Genomic DNA, 16,633 nt, shown 5'->3' with positions numbered 1-16,633 from the left:
ATTGATGTGACTACATCACTGTAGTATGCTGATTATAAGTCCTTCGAGCATATGCCAAGGAGTGGGATAACTGGGTCAAATGATGGTTCCATTCCAAGTTTTTGAGGAATCTCCATACTGCTTTCCAGAGTGATAACCAGTATTTGATCCCCTAGAGTGCAAGGGCTCTCCCCTGGTTCCTCATTGGCTGAGTACTACAGGATGTACCATCTCCCGGAATGTCACCTAGATTTTACTGTCTCCTATTGGGTTCTTTAAAGAAATCTACCTTTATTCACTTCCCTTTGTTCTCTTGTGGTAGGGAAAGTCCCCTTGGGCTGAGTGCCTTTTGGCACAGTTTATCTATACTGGTCAGGTCAGGCCCCTTCCTTCTCACCTTCTTGTCAAGAGGCTATGAATTTTTTCATTACACTTGTAACTTTTCATCCTGAAGGATATGGAAAATATGCCCCAGGGAACTTCCCTTATCTACAACTGTTCCCCTACCTGCCCTCCTGCCCACCAACAAAATTCCTCCCATAACCTGGCCCAACTAAGTCTTATAAAACCCAGACCCTTGTTGTAGCATGTCACCATTTTTTCTCTCGAAAATGTGCCCCTCTGTTACTTAATAAAGCACTGCTGATCCTTGAGGTTTGCCTCCATTTTGTTTTCTTTTTGTATTCTCTTTCATTTGTTTTCACATCCTCTTCTCCCCTCTAGCTGCTTTTTTACATCCCAAATAATTTTACATTTAAAAAATTTAAAATTAATACTGTATTTTTAAAAATTTGTTTTAGTTATAGATGGACACAATACCTTTATTTTATTTATTTTTATGTGGTTCTGAGGTTCAAACCCAGTTCCTCACACATGCTAGGCAAGCGCTTTCCCACTGAGTCACAACCCCAGCCCAATAATGTTTTTGGAAAATGGACCTCCAGACTTTCTATTTCTCACAATAATAACACTACCCTTACGTGATAAATGGAAGACTATAGTTCAGAGTTTAAGAATTGGGATTCGTAATCTAAATTCTACTTTAGTCTAAATCCTATTCCATCTGTTACTAGTCACGTACTTTAACTCAACAGTTAACACCTCAAAATCTTTACTTTCATAACTGCAAAATGAGAATTGTTAAACTATTTAACCCAGATGTTATGACAATTAAAAGAGAAGTTAGGGTTGGGGAGATAGCTCAGTTGGTAGAGTGCTTGCCTCACAAGCACAAGGCCTTGGGTTCAATCCCCAGCACGTAGAGAAAAAAAAAAAGAAAGAAAGAAAGAAAGAAAAAGAAAACCCTCAAAAGAGAAGTTATATGAAACTACTTAGCACAGTGCCTGATGTATTTATCCAATAAATGTTAATTTCTGTATTCATGAAAAACCCATCTCAATCTAAAATCCCAGGAATGATGGGCCTAAGGCTCCAGATGAAAATGATATAATTTCTGTAGAAAGAAAAGGAATCTTAAAAAACAGTACAGAACAAAATACTGGACTGGAACATCACATATGATGGATTGGTGTGGAAAAAAGCCTAAGTCCTGAGCTGATACTTCTTGAGAAGCAGGTAGCAAAGAGAAGTAAGTGAACAGGCTGCACCTGAAATGGTTTTTTACTATATAACGCTGTAGTAAAAAGTTCACTACATGTAATGAGTAATGTCATGTGAAAATGGGAAAATATAAGATTTTACAGTATGCCATCATGAGAAATAGAAAGGGAAGTGGTCCATTTCCAAAATACAGTATTCAGCTTTAAATGTAAAATTACTGGGGATTTTTAAAAAACAGCAAGGAGGTGGGATTGGAGTAGAACAGAGTGGTTACCAGCAGTTAACACCTGAATGTGACAGATTCACAGCCTCTGGACAAACAGGAAGTGGGGGAAGGGCCAGCCTGACCAACAGAGATAAACTGTGTATGTGCCAAGATGCCCTCATCCCAAAAAGGCACTCCTGCCAAGAGAGAACAAAGGGACAGCAAAAGGTACATTTCTTTAACCCAACTGGAGACAGTAAAACCTAGGCCAGTTCAGGAAAATTGTGCACCCCATAGTACTCAAACAAGGAAGAAGGGAGGGAGGAACCTTGCACTCCAGGGAATGAAATGCTGATCTTGACCGCTGTGGGTGTGCCTGCTTCGCAGACACCTGCTCTTTCAAGAGGGTCAGTAAGAGTCTCACTTTCTCTATGTCTGTATCTCTTAGTCCATTCTTTGGTTTGGGGCAGGTGAGCCTGTTTCTTACACTGCCAATGTTAAAAATATATTAAACATTCATTCTCAAATCAGTCAGTAAGATGTTGAGACAAAAAAGTTAAATAACTTATTCAAGGTCATAAAACCATTTACATAAAAACATGGGGAAAAACTAAGAATTCACAAAAATCTTATCTCTATGATAGGGTGATCCTTATGTTTTTTACAATTTTGCACACTTTTAAACTCTTTCATTTTTATAATCTGGAAAATAAAAAGATGTTTGTTTTATTATTCTTAAAAAAATTTATCAGGGGCTGGGGAGATAGCTCAGCTGGTAGAGTGCTTGCCTTGCAAACACAAGGCCCTGAGTTTGATCCCCAGTACCGCAAAAAAAAAAAAAAAAAAAAAAAAAAAAAAAATTTATCAGGACATGATTCTAAGGTGATTGATTAATTCATAATTTACATATCCATATGCATTTTACTATGATATCTTATGTTGTAATGACTTGTGCTCTTAACAAAGATATGGGGCTAAATTGCTATGAACACAGTTGATGAACAGTGTCAGTCATAAATCAAGTGGAGCTTGTAAGCACAAAAGGGCGGGAAGCAGACCTCGACTGATTCAGAGAAGCCTTTATTCCTTTGTGGACTCAGGTCATATTGGGACCCATTTTCTGGATAGGGAAAATGGCCCTCAGTTACAGAGGGGATTTTGGTTTTAAAGGATACAATAAGGGTGATGTAATCATTGGAAACTGCACATACAGTTTTGACCATCAGGGGCTAGTTGTACAGGTTAAAACCTGACCCGAGGGATGAGTACTCAAATCTTGCCCATTGTCATTTAGGACTAATTTGCCATGCAGGAAGGTCAAGGTTTGTGGCCTGGCATTCCATATCTGTCCCTTTCCTTTAGGGCCCATTAGTATCAGGAATGCACTGGGAGAGGTTTAATGTTTGGCCAATTTCCCCTCCCACCTTCTGAGCCACACTGTCCCTCCATTTTTCTTGGGGAACTGTCTTATAGGAATATTGTTTTCCATAATCCTTCTTTCCAGACTCTGAAAGGGGAGAAAGAATTGGGGTGCTGAGTCAGATCTGGCTGCTTTGAGCTGAGAAGGAGCAAAGTTGGCGGGGGGACCCCTCCTTTCAGAGTTCTGGAACAAAGCATGGAGACTCTGGTGGGGAAATGTGTGGGGGAGGAGACCTTGAGGTCATCACAGATGGCGCTCCCCTTGGTGGTCTCAGTGAGTCAGGCGGTGAGCAGGAGAATGGCGTCCACGTGTTCTGGGAGGCTATTGGGGCTGTACAGGTAAACTTATTAAGAAATTGTTCTTATACAGAATTAAAAATAGGCAGGGCAATGTTATTATAAGTACAGTGAAATTAGCCAATTATAAGAAAGGTGATGATTAATTAATTTGCTTGTGCTAGGAAAACAATTTTTTCAGTGTCAGAACATATTCTTCTAAAATGCCAGGAATCATAACACCTCAAGTACATAGTAGGTAAAATAGTTGGGACCCTATTTTCCTTAGTCAGGGCCATGGGCCCTAGACAGATTTAGGGAGTACCCTTCATGATTCCAGGAGTGTGGGTCCTTCAGAGCATAGCAAGCATGAATAGCCTTGGAATCATAGTTTCCTGGCACTTTAATCATTTCCATCCTGCTTGACAAATTATGCAAAATAAGAACAGAAATAAAATTAACAGTATAGTTATAACTAGTAACCAAGCTGCATGTGTAGAAAAGTATTTAAAAGGGTTCAGAGAAGAAATTCCTTCAGCTAAACTGCCCCAAACTTCTTCATTATTAAGGGTAGGCACTTTTGCATGGGCCATGGCCAGAATCTGAGATTGTAATTTTGACACATCCAAAGAGGCATTATGAAAGGGATCAAGTCCATGATCAATATGTACTCGAGTTTACCAGGTCTCAGTAAAATTCTTTTGAAATTGTTGAAGGAAATGAGCTGTTTGTGCCTGCCGGTGCAATGCCATCACTGCAGTAGATGCAGAGGTGATTATTCCAGCCACTATAACAATGTCAGGTATTAGCCCTCAGATAAAATGTTTAGGACTTTTACAGGTAGCCAGGTGGTTATTGGTCTTTTGGGAAACATAACAATTTGTCCTGAACTCTATCATATAGTCCAATTTGCACACTGTTGTAACATACAGTTTTCACATTTAACATAACATGTTTTGTGAGGCATTATATTGTACTTGACTAAGTCCAAACAATGAAACATAGGGGTTTAATATACCTGCTGTGAGATAGGACTCCTTAAGAAAGTAAATATTAAGATGGGTAACATTTTAAACTTATTATACTGAAAATCGCTGTTTGAGATTTGAAAAGGCTCCCAAGTCATACTTATTTTCCATATTCCAGGTCATCCTAGAGCTATTTAACCTTGGCTCTCATCACTCCTGATTGATTATATAGAAACAGCATTCTTCCCTGATTGGTTGTAGGATGACAGATGTCAGGGAGTACAATTGAGTTTGTAAAGTCAGTACCAAATCAGTGTCCTGTTGGATATCTGCAATAACCTGTGCTGACTTTTTTTATAGTGAACAGAGTTTCCTAATCCTGCTGCTCCTGTGTTAATCCTGGTGGATATTTTTAGCTCTATGAGTAAGTGAATAAATTGGGGGCGTGTTTCTACAGCTAGTGTGTGATGTTATTGGAATAGGTAGGCTTTGGTTGTGGGGTAAACTGTCATTTTGAGGAGTAAGTTTGCTAGACAGGGATAAATATGAGTCTGACAAAGGAAAAAAGCCTCAGAATTTGGGGGCATCAGGGCTGTGGGACTGACACAAGTGTAGGTCTTAAGTTCCAATATAGGAACTATTGTCTTTCTTTTTAAACACAGTTTTGGCTGTATTTTGGTTATAACAGTTTTTGCTAGGTGTTCAAGACCTAACTAGTCAAATCGACCTTGTTTCTATCTGCTGTTAAGAGTCAGCTGAGTTTCCACGGGGGTCACTCTTAGGGAACTCAAGAGTAGCTTCTTATCTCTTCTAGTGCCATCTGCTTGGTAGGGTCTCCTTGATGAGGTGGCTTACCTTGGAAGCGTTAGGAATGACCCTCCTCTTTGCAGCAGTTGCACTGATTGGCTTTCTGTTCTCCAGTGGCCTCTTTAATATCCCTGATCAGGAGGTCATGTGACCCAGAGTTGCAAAGCTCCTTAGAAAAGCTCTCACTTTCCCTGGGTTCAGGCTGATTCAGAGGGCAAGCGTCAAATACTGGTTTTCTCGGCCCTTTTGTGATAATCTTGATCTTAAACTTAATCTTAAACATCCAGCAATGCAGTTTCACCAGTCTTAGAGTAAGAGTATTGGGCTTTAACTCTAATGTCTATAACCTTACAGTCATTTACCCTTTGATTTAATTGGCGTCTGTACTGGAAGTTACCATTATACATTATCTGTCCTGTAGATGATGGCTTATTATCTTAAGTTAACCTAGGTTGTGTGTTCTTTAAGCAGTACCTCTGCAAAACATTAACAGGTAGTAGTTTTACAAAAATGAAATTAGCAAGAGTAAAAATATATTCAGCTTACATAATAGCTATCTTTAATTTTGACTGAGTTATACATTATATTCCCTATTTGAGATTACAACAAAAATAAATCTTTTGAATACAACTTTAAATGAGCTGGAGTCTGGCCTACTTTGGAGTCACTGTAACTTCCAGTGAGGTGGGAGGCAAAGCCTTAACTCAGGTAAGGCGGAGCTCTTCACAAATCTTAGGTAAAGTATTCTTACTTCTGAAACTGATCTTTTCCTCTTTCTTAAATGTCATTTTACAAAGTTTTACATACATTGTTTCCTTCTATATGAACATTATTTAACACAGTATAACATTATATCTAAAACATGAATCCGAGAAAGGCTGAGTTTTTAACTTTCCTTTTGTGTGGAAAAGTGGCAAAATGCTTTCATGTTTCATGATAGTAACTTTTAAATGAATCAGGCTCTCATTATCTTTTAGAAATACATTTACATTTTTATCCCAATGTAGAAGATAACATAAGGTTCAGGTCCAGTTATAGAACATCAAATGATATAAATTAATCCCCAATAAAATTTACTATTCTTATAAATTTAAAATTACCATTACAGACAAGTTTAGTTTGGTGAATAGCAACTTCATAAAAATATTCTTTTAAATTTTCTGCTTTAAAGATTTGTATACCTCAAAGATATGAACACATTTAGTATGCCACAGAGATGTTTTTATAATAATTAAGTTCAGTTTTTAAAGGAAAAGTCAGGCTCTGTAATGTAGCATAATTCTCAAAAATAACAGGTGTTGCTGTGCAACTAGTATTGCATAGATCTCAATTCCTTCAAAACCATTTGCTTTAAAGAATAAAACTTAATAGACACAATGTTAAAAGTAAATTAATGTTGTAAAAAATCCTTGTCATTTTAACATATGGATAATGCCTTGGTTTTATATCAGTACATTATTAGTATTTGACCTTAGGGAAAAAAACTTAAGTAGCTTTAACTGATTGTCTCACATACATATACCAACTTAGTTACACACGAACTTGTTGAAATTTGTCCTTTATTTACAAAAAGACTTTCTTAGCACTTACTTAGACTCTCATATATTTCAACACACAAAGACTTTTTTACCCAGAAACATTTTTTCTTCTCATATCTGTTCACCAATTTATGAAAACACAGACAACATTCAAGTATATCATCCCATGGAATTCAAGAAGTTAAGAGTATTTTGTTATATTCGTTAGCATTTTAACTTTGTAAATTAATCAGATGTTTCTAACAAGCACATTTATGAAGATTAATCCATATGTAGCAAATCTAATTTACTTATAAACTGTAAGAATCAAGGTATCAGATAAGTGTATTGGCAGCATTCACCTCTTCCTTGTTGAAGGAAAATCCTAGAAATAATGGATGTATACCTTTACATTGTCATCTGTGTACCCAATGTAAACTGAACCTTTTAAACCATGTGAATTAAAGATACTTGGATCCGTTTTTAAAATTTTAATTCATGAGCGCTCATTATAGGCCAATTTTGGTATCATATACATGATATATGGACACATGCACATATATAGACAGACAACATGAAATACACATAACACAAAAGCAAAGGCCGTGCAGCTTTTTTGTAGGTGAATCTCCATTGCAATGTTATAGATGTTTTTTAAAAAAGAAACAAAATAAACTCTAGAGTTGAATAAAAATAAAACTGATTAAAAAAAAAAACCCATTAACCTAGGTATGTAGTATCAAAGTCGTGAGCTCAAAAAATATAGCATTTCAGAAAAACAAAACAGGAGTCCTAAAAGAAAAAAATTATAATGGCCATTAATTATTTTAGTAAAATAGCATGAGAGAGTAAGAAAGAGGTAGAAAGGCAGAGAGAGGAAGGGAGGGAGGGAGAGAGAGAGAGAGAGAGAGAGAGACTTAAAACCATTTTTCTGTGTTGCAGCCCTGGAGAAGTTCAAAATGGATACTTTTTTTCTTCTGTCTCAGGTTGGTCCCTTGCTGGGACTGCTGGCTATTGCAGTTCACATTCCAATGTAGGCTTCAGCAAGATTAGGCAAGGGAAATTGCTGCCAAGTACTTTTAAACCCTTTTATCCCTGGTTGGTAATCAGATCAGGTTTGGATGCAGAAAATTATGAAACATTTTCTCCCATTACTTTTGAGAAATGGGGCTGCTATATCAAACTCCTTACTGAGACATGCTGCTTGCTGACTATTGGGCTGGTTAGGGTTATTTTTCTCTCTCTCAGTGACAAGCAGGTTAAATTTTTGCTCCATAGGTAAGTTGAGGGTAGGGGCTTGAAATAAGACTTTTTACATGACTTTGGGCTGGGACCTTACTCCATTTGCCATTTTGCAATAAATGATTTTTTTAATTTTTGGAGAATTTCTTGCTCAAAGTTTCCATATTTGGGTGCAGATATTCTAATTTGTATTGTGGCCAAATTCAAGTGTGAGCTTAGTGAGGCATTTGATTTTGAGGTCAGTTTGGGAGTAAAGGGTCTTAAAATTACTAATGAGACAACCCAAAGGATAGTCTCGTGGAATTGACTGATTGATTCCCATGTTGGGGAGGGGTGAACAGGGTGTCAGATTGAAACCAAAGCGTCCCCTGGATTCTTTCTGCCACCAAACTGGACAGTGGCACCAAAAATGGGGGAATGTCTTCAGCCCAATTTCAATGGTTGGAGGGACCCCCAGGGTCCCATGAGCCAAAAGGTATGGGTCTCAGGGCAGGGTGCCTATCTGCAAAAGACCAGACGGACAAATGGACAGATGGACGTGGGTGGACAGAAGGGATCTTACCTTTCTGGAGAATTTAAAGGTCAGTGTTGGATGCAGGAGCAAAATAGCAAAAACAGGGTCTCTGATCCAGAGGTCTTGCAGGGTATCATGAAGGTGGGAGTGGGGATTGCAGGGTATCATGAAGGTGGGAGTGGGGAGAAGGTGGCAAGGGTGTGGGGAGGAGTCAGGAAAAGGATGCCTCCAGTGCCATAAAGGACTCTGATACACGTTCTTGCACCGTCCAGGCAACATAGGCCATGAAACCCTAGCCCAGGTTTGGGATGTGTTAGGGGTCGCATTCCAACAGCCGGTCAGCCAAAGTGGACTCAGAGAGTGTGGAGGGTCTCTTTCCACAGGGTAGGGTGTGCACAGTCAGTTTGGGGATTCAACCATAGTGTAAATGGTGGCTGGGATAACCCCCAACTTCAGAGAACCATAGGGGTGCTGGACTCTCAATGGTCACTCCCCAGATCTCATAGGCTGTTTAACTTAACTGTGGGGGAAGGGGAAGGGGATGGGGGAAGGGTTAATTCTACCTTACACCCATTTTCTGGTTAGGGAACCAAAATGTAAGCACAAAAGGACAGGAAGCAGACCTCTACCGATTCAGAGAAGTCTTTATTCCTTTATGGACTCGTGTGCTGTTGGGGCCCATTTTCTGGATAGAGAAAATGTCCCTCAGTTACAGAGGGGATTTTGGTTTTACAAGGTACGATGATGATGATGTAATCATTGGAAACCATGCACATACAGTTTTGACCATCAGGGGCTAGTTGTACAGGTTAAAACCTGACCCGAGGGATGAGTATTCAAATCTTGACCATTGTCATTTAGGACTAATTTGCCATGCAGGAAGGTCGAAGTTTATGGCCTGGCATTCCATATCCGTCCTTTTCCTTTAGCGTCCATTGCTATCAAGAATGCACTGGGAAAGGTTTAATGTTTGGCCAATTTCCCCTCCCACCTTCTGAGCCACACTGTCCCTCCATTTTTCTTGGGGAGCTGTCTTATAGGAATATTGTTTTCCATAACCCTTCAGAGCTGATTCAACCTCAAATGATGGTCTTTTGCAGAGACTCCCTGCAAAGATCCCTTTCTCTGAGCTTCTAAATTTATGGAAAGATGGTTACAGGACTCCTGGTAGGGAGTTGAAGATTTTTCTCTCAATTCATTCTACATTTCTCAGGCTACTTGTTTCTTTAGTGTGTCTCCAGCCTAAAGACGAAGAGATCTCAAAGTCATTGGATCCCTTCATTTGATGTAAGAAAACCAAGTCTTTCTGAACCCTCTTTTTTCCTTGTCTTTGTGTCCTGTAGGTGCAGATATCCGCAGCTTCTGCCCTCTGTTACGGTTCGGATGTGAGGTATCCCTCAAAAGCACACGATTTAGATAGTGCAAGAAAGTTCAGAGGAGAAATGATTGAATTGTTAGAGTCCTAACACAATCAGCGAATTAATTCCCTGATAGGGATTAACTGAGTGGTAACTGAAGTGGTAGGGTGTGGCTGGAGGGGGTGGTAATTGGGGCATGGCTTTGGGTATATATTTTCTGTTTGGAGAATGGAGCCTCTCTCTCTGCTTTCTGATCACCATGTGAGCTGCCTCCCTCCACCACACTCTTCCAACATGATGTTCAGCCTCACCTCAAGCCCTGAGGAATGGAGTCTGCCCTATGGAGGACTTAAGGAGTAAGGCCTCTGAAACAGTGAGCCCTCAATTAAACCTTTCCTCCCCTAAAATTGTTCTTCTCAGATCTTCAAGTCACAGCAGCAAAAAAGCTGACCAAAATACCCTCCTAGGTCCTCTGGTGTGGGATTCAGAAATTTAACAGACAAAATACAGAGATGCAAGAAACCCATGCTGGCAGCTATCTAAGGCATGGCATTAGGAGGGGAACTGAGTGGGCCTTGGGCTGGCACTGCTACAGAACTGGGGCCTTTTGGGAAACTGAGGTAGCAATTCTTGCGATCAAGTCAGAAAGATTTCAGACATGTTACTCAGAGTAACAGAAATGAGTTTATTGAAGGGATAGAAAAAGGGAAAGAGGACACACTGAAGGGAGAGAATGGGTGCTCTCAGAGAGGAGAGGAACAACCTGCCTCTCCTGCTTTCCAGTTTTATTGGTGGTGGGGCGAGGTGTCTCAGGGAAGTTTCCAGAGATTTGGACCCAGATCCACCTCTTGACTTTTGACTGACAGCAGGGTGACATCAGACTTTCAAGTTCCCATTGCCATGACAATTCTGTCACCTTGGCCCATGCTGATTCATTGTAATTGAATTCTTAATCATTTTTATAGGTTTTATGGTTAGGAGGAATTATCCTTGTCTTCCAGAATCTGACCTGTGAAAAAGGTCACAAAAATCTCTCCCTTCAAAACAACTTGGGTTCCTCTTTTCAAGTTATTTCCTATCTGCCTTTCCTTGCAGAGGACAGGAATGTGACATATTCTGTCACTTAGGCCAGGCAAGACTGCAGACAAATTGCTTTTTGGCAAAGAAAGCATGTTGGGGTCCAGAAAACATGTAGGGGTCAGCACAGTAGGCCCATTTTATAGAATTATACTCTTGATCTTGTGTTCCCGCCATCCTCATCTGCCTGTTCCCTAACACTGAAAAGTTTAGTAGATGAAATACAGAGATACCAGAAGACTGTGGTGGCAGCTATCCAAGGCGTGGCTTTAGGAGGGGGACTGGAGCTGGCCTTGGGCTGTCACTATAGGATTGCCCATGCAGAGGTAAGAGCTGAGGCTCCTGTGGAGGTTGGTGTGGGGCTTTTCTTTAGGGCAAGCACTAACTGTAGACATGAGCATTGGAGGCGGGCTTTCTGAATGGTTAGCTCGCTGGTTAACAAGTCCTGGGAATCTCCAGCACAGGTGCTGAGCTGTCCTGTAGGGGTCCAGCAATTGTTCAGACGTTGAAATACTTGCTTTCTGGTTGGTAAATAGCCACCCTTCTGAGCCTCTGACTGTCTCTTTGCTTCCCTTAACCTTCACCCTAGGACCTCCCCAGGTTCCAGTAACTAAAGGGAAACTCCATTCTTTTTTACTTTCTGCTGATCTTTTAAGTATGTAGTTTTATTTCTTGCAGTTTTTCCCTCTTTTTAGCATCTTTTTAAAATAACATGTGGGATTTAATTGTCTTTAGTTTATACTCTACTTTTATATTAATATCATATTTTTCCCATTATTTTATTAAATATTCTTTATTCTGTTTAATTCTGCCTGGGGTTTTTTTTTTGTTTTGTTTTGTTTTTGTTATTGTTGTTGTTATTTGTTTTGTTTCGATGTTTGGTGTTTTTGTGGCTCTGGAGAGCCACTCAGACACCATGCCACATTCCCTGCTCCATCTCTGCCTTTTATTTGAAGAGTTCAGCACACATTTATATTTAATTCATTTACCAATAGTAAAAACTAACTTCTGCCACTTTGCTACTAGTTTTCTGTCTTATGTCTTTGCTCATCAGTTCCTCCATTAGTGCTTTCACTTGTGTTAAATTGATATTTTTCCAGTGTGTCCTATGAATTCTCTTCTTGTTTCTTTTCCTACATATTTTTGAGCTATTTTCTTAGGGGTGGTAGCCTTGATGATTGTAATTAATATTTAATTTACAACAAACTAACTCAGATTAATATCAATTTAATAATGTTCAAAAAATTTGCTCCCCTGGAGTTATTACCTGCCCTTTTATGCAGTTTTGTCACAATCTGTGTATTTCTACATCATGTGACCATCAATATAGATATCTATTCTTATTGCTTTTGCAAGTGGTCTTTAAATGAGACAAGAAAAAGAGGAATTGCAAACAAAAAAAAGTGCAGATACTATCTTTCATGTTTTCCTACATAACTATTTTTTACCACTATTCTTCATGTCTTCATGTTTATTAAATCATTGTCCAATGTTCTTTCATTTCAGTTTAAAGGATTTCTTCTAGTACCAGATTCAATTTTTGTTTACCTGGAATGTGTTAATTTTACCTTCATATTCAAAGGTTAGTTTTGCAAAAGACAGAATTGGTTGTTTCTTGGTTGACATTTTTTTTTTCATTTAGCACTTTGAATTTGTAATTCCTACCTCTGGTCTCCATGGTTTCTGATGAGAAATCATGTTATTCTTTTTATGAATATTCTTTAAAAGTATCATTTTATAAGGTGGAATGATTTTATAACATGGAGATACATGAATTGAGCATCCCTAATTCAAAATCCAAAAGCTCTACATTTCGAATTTTTAAGTGCTGATATGATTATACAAGTGGAAAATTTCACCCCTGACCTCTTATGAAAGGTGAATGTCAAAAGGAAGGCAAACTCAAAATACTGTATGAAATTATCTTCAGGCTGTGTGACTCAGATGTGTACAAAGTATAAATGAGTTTGTGTTTAGACTTGGAATTCATCCCCAAGATATCTCATGGTGTATATTTAAATCTGAAATCTGAAACACTGAGCATTCCAGATAAAGGGATATTTAACATGTATTAATTTATTTGTTTTTCCTTTCCATGCTTTACTTTCTTGTAAAAGCTTATGAAAACATACCTGCATCCTACATGTGTCTTTTCTGTCCCCCTCAGCATGACCTCCTGCAAAATGAGTGGAGATCCAGGTTAGTAACCGCAAGCCAGGAGATAGGGGTGAGCAGTGGAGAAAGAACGGTGAATGACATTAGGAGAGCCTCGTGTGAGAGAGGCACCAAATAGGCAAGGTATTTTGGAGCTGTTGGCATGTCTATCTGGGTACCTTGAAGTCTACATTTCGGTAGCCTCCTCCTCCCACCCTTGTGACTGGAAATGACTGACAGAATTTTGGCTACTTTTAGATGGCAGGGAAGGCACTTAAGGTCTCAAACTCACCCTTGTCTGGACTGAGGTTGCTGTTGTGTGGCCTTTTTAAATCTATTTTTTTCCTTTGGTGTCAGCTTTTATTGAGATAAAATTCACCTACCATATAATACACCCATGTAAAGCATGTGGTTCTGTGGTGTAGGAGTTTGTTCATAGGATTGTGCATTTTCTCATCACAAAAAGAAACTTCATATCCTGTAGTGGAAACCCTCTCCCACTTTAGATTTTCCAAATATTAGATTTGTGAGGGATTTTCAGTTGAGGTAAAATTGAAAGAAAGAACATTGCTACAAAGCTGTATAATTATGAGGTCCTGATCCTTCATCTTAACTTTCTTTTCCTTAGATTTCTCATAATGTACAAAATAATAGTACCTTCCATATGGTGATGTGGTGAAGATTAAGTAGATTAATATACACAGTATACTTAGAATCCACCTATATATGGTAGGAACTCCATAATTCTTAGCTATACATTGTCATTCCCATATCTGCCTTTTTCTGAGTACAACTAGATGATCAAAAGGACGAATCATTAAATTTTTCAAAATTTAGTTATTTTGCATAAAATCTGTTAACCTATAATGAGTTTATCATTATTATTATAAGATGATTTCATACATAAACATTTTCAAAGTTCTCAGTTTTAATTTCTAATACAGTAAATATCAGTAAATATAACCTACAAAAACAACAGCTTTTGGAGTCCTTCATAATTTTTAAGTATGAAAAGGAGTCCAAAGACTGAAATGTTTGAGAATTGCTAAAAGAAATCTGTTTCAACAGAAAAATTATAATACAAAACTGCCTATAGGCCAAATTGAGAATATGATTCAATATGCAGTAAAAATGACTTCATTCTTCTAAATGAGTGTGTATTATGAATTCTTAGAATATGAAAGGAGATTTAGAAGAACTGAAAGTATTAAATTTATTAAAAAAAATCAAATGACAAATTATTTTAATTTACAATGATATGATAAATACATGTCAAAGAGTGTGAACTATCTTAAGTGTCTGATTTAGAATTTTTAAGGAGAGGCTCACAATCCAAAATACTAGAGAAATTCAAAGCACATGAGACAGTTGATCATGCAAAAGACAAAACAGGAAGGAAAGAAGCATGAAACAGTCCAAGTTCTAATGGTGTGAAATTAGTCTTAAATTCTGAGGTTTACCAAATTAAGCACATGGGACACTATCAAGGAATGTCGTAACCCTGTTTTCATTGTTATGTGTGAAAGGCAAGAGCATCTTGAGGAAAATCAGGAAGAAAACTGGCTTCTTTGACAAAAAAGAAAAGAACCAGGATTGGTCTCTTCCCAGAACACGGCTAATCATATTTTTAACATGATGAAGAAAAGAAGTAAAAAAAAAAGTAAGAAGGTGACAGATTTTTATTTGCATAGAAAAGGTCACAGCGAATTAACAGAAAGTTACCATTAGAACCATACACCTCTTTTTTAGAGGCAGTATAATTTTAAAGAGAATATAGAATGACATCTGTTAGCACAAAATGACCGAGCCAGGTGTGGACTTCACAGATCAGCAAAGCCTTTATTCAGCAGAGGAGCCATACATCTGGTGGACCCACTTTCCTGATGGAAAATGAGCCACCAGCCACAGGAGGAATCTGTGCTTATGTATGCTACACTGAGAGGGAACTGATTATTGACAGAGCGTGTCAGTTTGGGCAATCAGGAAACAGGTTGTGAGAATTGGAAATTTCTTTTTACTGGGCAATGTTTTTATTTGGGGAAGAATGGAGGGTCTGGGGTCAGCATTAAGTGCTTACGTCTTTCCCTTCAGGGTCCCATTGTACTGTCACTAGGAAAGGAGTTATTTGGGGAAGGATCAATGCTTTGGTTTCCTTCCAGAGACTGCCATTTTAGGCTTGGTGGATATCTCCTTCCCAGGGATTGTCTTGTCACTGGGAAGGGATGTATTGGGAAAGGATCAATGTTATCATGTTTGGCCTTCTTCCTCACTCCCTCTTCCCAGACCACATTATTTTGGGGTTTGTCATTTTTCCATTTCTTATAACGTCTAGAAAGGATTCCAGGAAGTTTGTGGTGGGGGTTGTTTTGTTTCATTGTTTTGTTTTTAAGCCGGGAAAAGAAATAATGAAGAAAATTGGGGGGAAATGAGATTCTCCAGCTTGAAGAAGAATGTTTTCTCCCTCAGTTGCCTTGGGATCTCCTGACATTGACCTACACAGAGCTCCTCTTAGAGCCTGTTGGACAGGGGTTGTCACCTACACTGAGGGCAGCCCAAGAAAAAGTTTAAAGCACAGCCCGAGGATTTGGTTTGCATGTGCAGAGCCATGTCTTAGGTCCTTAGTTCTTTGAAGCAGAGTAAGTGTGCTTGGAACCTGACTGACACCGGAAGAACAGCAGTGGTCCTACTCTCTTCTTTGTGAAATCCAAGCCAGAAGAAACCATTATAGATAAATAGCTTTTCATTCTATCTGTGAGTGGCTTGCAATTCCCTGATGTGTTGCCCAGAGAGTCCTTTAGTACCCAGGTTTCCATCTTCCATTTCTGTTCCCTCTGTGCCCTTAACCTGGTAAGGCTGATTGACTCACCCATGTTACTTTACACATGGAACCCTGGACACCACTCATCTGCTGCACACCCCTCCTCACTGCAGAAAGGATCTGGAAGCCTGTTTTCTTTTTCTTTTCTTTTTGTAAAATAACTTTATTTTATTTATTTATTTATTTTATGTGGTGCTTAGGATTGAACCCAGTGCCTTATACTGGCTAGGCAAGCGTTCTACCACTGAGCCACAACCCCAGCTTGGAAGCCTATTTTCAAAAGCACTTCCAGAAAAGTGCCCAAATACTACCACATCTATTATTATTATCCAACGATCATCATCTCTTCTATTGCTGAAGAGATCCACAAGTTATAAAGTGCTTCCATAGATATTTAGAGAATATTAAGGGAATATATTATCTTCACCTAATACTCACAATTACTAAAGTAAGCATAATTATTCCCATTGATTGGCGAGGAAATTGTAGTCCTGGTACAGATCCTCCTTCTGGTCACAGAAATAATAAAATAGGGAGCTGCAGACTGAACCCGAGTTCTCTGGCTATAACTACAGAGATCTTTCTATTCCAGCAATCAGGGGTCCTTATTTATTTCACTTAATAATGAATGTTTGTATCCTGGGAAGACAGCCTTCCCCATCTCATGTTGTTCTTTGATTTGTTTTCTTCTGGTTTGTTGTTTCCTACAATCAAACACTCAAGCTGGGTATTCTGGATG

Source organism: Sciurus carolinensis, chromosome 9 (genome assembly GCF_902686445.1).
Source record: "Sciurus carolinensis chromosome 9, mSciCar1.2, whole genome shotgun sequence".
NCBI classification, from domain to species: Eukaryota; Metazoa; Chordata; class Mammalia; order Rodentia; family Sciuridae; genus Sciurus; species Sciurus carolinensis.
This window is presented reverse-complemented; position numbering follows the sequence as displayed.